The sequence below is a fragment of the Opisthorchis viverrini genome (genome assembly GCF_000715545.1).
Source record: "Opisthorchis viverrini unplaced genomic scaffold opera_v5_48, whole genome shotgun sequence".
In the NCBI taxonomy this organism is placed as follows: domain Eukaryota; kingdom Metazoa; phylum Platyhelminthes; class Trematoda; order Opisthorchiida; family Opisthorchiidae; genus Opisthorchis; species Opisthorchis viverrini.
In genome coordinates, this window is record NW_008751704.1 from 1637167 (window position 1) to 1643389 (window position 6223).

Sequence of the window (6223 nt, forward strand, 5' to 3'; positions counted from 1 at the left end):
GTAAGGTGATCTAGGATGGCTCGCTTCAGAATGCGTTCCATCACCTTGCACGGCACGCTAGTGAGGCTTATAGGCCTATAGCTGCCAGGCGATAGTCGGTCACCAGTTTTGTAGATTGGCGTGACAATCGCTTCTTTCCAAGCAGGGTGAGAAAACAGATTGACCTTAACCAGGGCAATTTATAAGATTAGGTGGGTGGTTGTTAGTTTGCACGCCTGAATTATGAATCCGAAGAAAGGGGGTGGACGTTGTACTCAAAGGATTGGGGCGTGGCTATCGTCCTGCGTTGATGTTTATTGAGGAATGAATAGCGCCGATTTTCGGTCCTACCTTTCGGCGTTCAGCCCCACCCAAACTTCCGAGATGGCCCACCCAGAGCTGTGACTGCCCTCACTGCCGGCGCCTTGCAGCACACGCCCGGACCTGTGGACATAATGAACCACATGAGTTCACTCAATTCTGGTGTGTTCCACTTTGCACTTTTGACTTTTTCGAGTACCCACCGGACACCTCCCAAACTAGACGGGCATGTCTGGGATAGGGAATGTAGAATACTGATTGACACAAGGGTATCATGTTGCCTGATTAATACTAAAAGTTTACCTTAGGTGCGGGTTCTTTCAGACACTGCCCTTTCAAGCTCATGGCTGCTAACCTTGCATCCGTCCAGTCTAGAGGTTGGTTAATGGTACCGCTAAGTCTGTGTCAGACTACGAGTCACCAGCCCATGCTAGTCGTTGATAACTCACCTTGTGATGTTAAACTTGGAGCAGACGTCCTGAGAAGTCAACAGGCGAAAATAGGCCCCCTAGTAGGTACCAGCGAATTCGAGGGGAACGAAATACCCATCGTCACGGCTGCTGTCTCCTCCGATGAGTGCGGTCCCGCCGTGTTGATCGACGCAAACTGCTGTTGCAATTGTCACATACAACGAGCTCGTCGGTGAAGGCGAAACTAGGAAGAGTCTTGTCGGAGTATACCGACGTTTTTGCTTGGAAAGATTCGGATGTTGGTCGGACGAAACACGCACAACATCGCATCAACGCTGGAGGTACTACACCCATCCGCCTACCACCACGACGTGTTCAGATTCAATAGCAACACCAGCTAAATCAAATGATGTGACATGCCGAACAAGTACATCATCAAAATTTCCGAGTCACGGGGCCTCGCCAGTAGTTCTGGTGAAGAAACGCTATGGTTCTATACGACTGTGTTGACTATCGCAATTAGAATGCCGTCACCCGAAAAAACTGTTTCCCAGTTACCCAAATTGATGATATCTTGGACGCCTTGGGAGGGGCAGCCTGGTTCAGCACACTGGACTTAGCTTATGGGTACTGGCAAGTAGAACTACAACCTTGTGACCGTTACAAGACCGATTTTGCGATCCCATCTTGCTTACATGAGTTTCAAACTATGCAATTTGGATTGACCAACGCCCCAGCCACGTTCCCGCTCCCAAAATACACAGTTCTAGATGGGCTGGTTCCAGATAAGTGTCCAGTTTACCTAGATGACATCATCGAACACAGCAGAATGGTATCGGGGCACAACGCTAATCTAAGACTTGTTTTAAACCGATGCAAAAAACTCGGACTGAAGCTGAAACCGTGGAAAAGTGTGCACTCTAACGGAAGTGAGCTACCTCGAACATGTAATATCAGCAAGTGAAATCCGGTGTGCTCCCGTCAAGATAGAACTCGGACTGAAGCTGAAACCGTGGAAACGTGTGCACTCTAATGGAAGTGAGCTACCTCGATCATGTAATCTCAGCAAGTGAAATCCGGTGTGATCCCCTCAAGATGGAAAAATTTAAGACATGGCCATCCCCAAAATCAGCTGATAAGATCCGAAGCTTCATGGAACTGGCTTAATATTATCGCCGCTTCGTAGCTGGATTCGCCGAGATCGCTCCTCCACTTACATCCTTCCTGCAAAAGAACACTCCCTCCGTTTGGTCCGAAGAACAAGCCAAGGCATTCAAACAGCTCCGCGACTGTTCCACACCTATTTTCACCCACCCGGATTTGTCGCCGTCTGCCGGCAACTTTATCCTCGACACGGACACAAGTGAGAACGCGATTGATGAGATGCTGTATCAGCGTTCATCTGACGCGAAGGAAAGAATAATCGCATATGCCAGCCGAAGTCTCTTACATCGAGAGAAGGGATACTGGAAGACGCGCATGGAAATGTGAGCGCTTGTGAACATCATGCAACTATTCCGCCACTATCTAATCGGTCGCGGATTTCTGGTCCGAACCGATCACAAATCGCTACTGTGGTTACAAAACTTCCGTGATCCAGAACGTCACATAGCCAGATGGCAGGGGTGCCTGCAGGAGCACTATATCGAGAGCCAGGATTGAGCGGGTAAACAACGCGGAAATGCAGATGCTTTGTCCCGCCGACCAATCCGCGATCATGGTGATAGTCCCTCGTGCTCAGTCTTTTGCATCTTATCGATGTCGTTGCACGCACCGGAAATTGAAGGGTAGTTCAATCTCGGTTCAGTCCTCGACCTCCGAGTTAAAACTCTTATATGAGCGACTTTCCGACAACCAATACCAGCCATCCAGCGATAAAATCGCACGTTCTAGCTACCGACGCATTGTCTTTGGGCTCTAGGAGCCTCAGCTGCGCGTGACCAAAAAGGTCTTACTGACTTGCGTCGTGTTGTGGTACCAAAACACTGTTGAAGCGACTTCATGAAGAATTAGGCCACGCAGGACGGAACAAACTGAAGAGCCAGCACGTCACCGATTCTGCTGGACACACATGCAGCGTGATACTGCTCTGTTCTGTCAATCGTGCACAGGGTGTGGTCAACTGAAGGACCGCAGACCAAGTGTACCAAGACCCTTGCAAACGATAAAGGCCGGGTTTTCAAAAGAACTGGTTGGTGTGGATAATATCGGACCGTTGCCTAGAATGAACCCAGGTAATATATATATCTTGGTGGCGGTCGATCATTTCACAAGTGGTACGAGGCTATTCCAATCCCAAACCTGGATGCCTGGACAGTTGCCGAAACGCTGTTCACCGAATGGGTTTCACGGATTCACGGATCGACACACAGGATCGAGGATTTAGCCCAAGCTTTCCGGGACGATTTTGTTCTTGTCGCTCAGCGCCTGTCATTCGCTTGAAAGGTACAAGTGAAAAAAGAGTGTAGCACTTCTCTTTATATTCTCAGCGTGGGGCAATATGCCTACAAGCTCAAGGAACCACATAAATAAATGTCTAGTAGTGCCTTGAAATGGGTTCTAGGAGCGTGGGCAACCGTCAGACGAAGGTCATCCCATACAGCTACTACCCGAAATGAGAAAAAAATTTGCCCAATGAATGTGTGCGCTCTGAGCTTGAAAATCTTACCATGTCCTCGCCGTGTATTCGCTGGTTGATCAGTGATGAAAAACCTGTCTGACAAACCTTTTTAAAACAGGGCATTGGTAAGAATTAGGTCCCCTCTGAGGCGACATATCCCAAGGGGAAGTAGTTAATCACCGCGAGACACGTTTCGTAGTTCATGGATTTGAGGCCAGCAACCATTCTCGTAGCGGCTTGCTGGGTGACGCTCAATGAGGGTGACGTCTTTCGTGCGCCCTGAGTAGACGACTTGGTTGGCGTACTCCAGGAGCGGTCTGACGTAGGCCCCATAGAATATTTGGAAGTCCATGTGAGCGATACGGGAGAAGGTGCGTCGGATCATCCGTAAAATGAAGAATGCCTTTTGGGCCCATTTCTCGTGGTGCAGTGAGAGAGACAAGTTCGAGGAGGCCCTGATACCCTAATCCTTTTTGACGCCAATCCTCATAGTGTTTTCTGGTCCTTTCTTGCCATGTATGACAAAGGCATTCGGCGAGTCTCTTCCAAACGACATATGCACACGCGTTGGGGTGTACCCTACCAAATACATACTGACCGACGCTCCAACTTCGAAATCATCTTGTTCAAAGATTTGTTCCACATATTGGATTCAAAAAAGGCCCGCGCTACAGAGTGCCACCCAGAGGGCAATGGCATGGTGGAGCTCACAAATAGAACTTTGAAAAGGTTGCTGATAGCCTCTATCAAACATGAGATATTTGAACAGTGGTATGTTTCACTAGTGCGTTGTCTGCTGGTTTCTTGTGCAACAACGTCTATTGGATAGACTCCATCTTTTGTAAAAAACAGGCCGGTAGACGTGACCAACTTCCGATACAATTCTACCCACACCAGGCCCCGGAAGCGTTGCACTCTTCAGTATTCGTGCGACGCACAGAGACCGGTCACGTTCGCAGTCACGAACTGACTCGCAACATTTGCGCGCCATACAGAGATACCAGAAAGAGTACTAGGAAAGAACCGCTTAGGATATGTTGTTCAACCCTGGCGACAGGGTTCGGTTTTATGAACCCGTTCCACCTGCTGGCATACCGGCTAAGTTCCATAGGGCATGCAGGGGACCGTATATGATAGAGCAAGCCACCACCGACCACCGACGTAACTCACCGTCTTGTTCACCCTGAAACCTAGCTGGTTAACCATAGTGCATATCAGCCGTCTCAAGTCGGCACAGATGATGTCTGGCAACGCTGTGAACAGCGTCCCACTGAGAGGGGGACTTGGCAGCGCCCCAGACGCACAACCAAAATTTTTATGAAACCGCTGTTCGAAACATAACGTTTAGGCATTTAATGATAGTTATTCGGCCACTTAAGATCTTGGAAGCCAAACGGATCCTCATCGCCCAAGAACCATTCAGAATATTCCTCGACCACGGACCATATTGACAGACACAAAGCTCATCTGCGGCAAATGTCTCTATATAAACTGTGAGAAATTTTGTGAAAAATCTCGGTTCCTTGCATGTTTTCTTACGCATTGGATTTGGAAATAATCTAAAAATGACATAGGCAATAATCACGCCCACAACGTTGCAAGCTCAAATCAGAGAGGCCATTCGCGACATAGATATGGAAATTTGTCCTGTGTTTGCGGCAAGCGTCCCGCCGATGCCAAGGACTTCATCACAGCTAGTAAGTGTTTTGTTTTTTATGATGTTCAGCATATGTTAGATATGGCTTAAGACAAAGTTTGACTTCACCGATAGAGTGAGCCACAAATATTGCCGTTGGGTGAACCGTTGGATTTGTGGGCAGAACAAGCAGGCGGCACAAATAGGTGGCCACCGCTTATAAGTCCTCGCACAAATTAGAAAAACTGAAACGGTCTGGTAGGTAACACGCTTCTCTGGGAAATATTAAAGATACAGTGAACTACGGGCAAGCCATCAGACTGGGTATGGCAGTCGCGGTGCCGTCATCGCGATGCCGTATATCGGTCCGTGGACAGTCCGGTGCATGAACATCTCAGATGAGCCGTTTATGTTTGTCGTTGTAGCCAGGATATTCATGGGTCTATCGAGAGTTTTTGATGGTTCATTGCTGCCACTCGAGCGAGGTGTTAAGACAGCCATGCTTATTTTGGGACTCAAAATAGGGTAAATGTCCAAACGGCTTGCTAGAAAGCGCCACGATGTGAGCAAAAGTGCCTCTCGGGATAATGGACAGTCCATAGTTATCACAATTCCTAATTGCTTCGACACTGCCCGGTTCAAAAGAAATAATCGATATTCAGGTATGCGATCGATGCGAACTGAAGTTGGTTTATGTGATCATGGGGGACTTGCATTGACTAGATTGTATGCGAATGATGTAGCTCAGAGACATGGGATCAGAAATATCTGGTGCTGTTGTTGTTAGTACGGTGAGTTGGCTTCAGAATAACGCTGTTACAGCCTAAATAAAAGCGTGCAGCTTTGCATAACTAGTTGCGCCTGAGGCGTCTTATCGTGTGTATTTGGTGAGTCCCTGTTGACATCGCTTGCTGTTCTATCAGTGATGGTGATAATTATGTTGTCATTTGGTGTGCACTTTGTACCCTAAGTGTCACGTTATCGTAGTGATGTTTATTCGAACAGGTAGGTGGCGCACCGTCAGGCATGATCAGAAGATTAGTCAGAATAAAATGTGAGTTTGTTCGAGGTTGCATGTAATGGAACAAGTGGGCGATAGGGTAAAGTCAAGAGAGGGAAGTACGCAGTCGCGGGTGTGCTATCAAATTGGGTATAGCAGTGCCATGCCATCAGTGCACTGAAATACCTCGGTTTCTGGACAGCCCTGTGGCGGACGTCATTTTTGAGATGCTTTGGCTTGGATGTGCAATTCGGTGG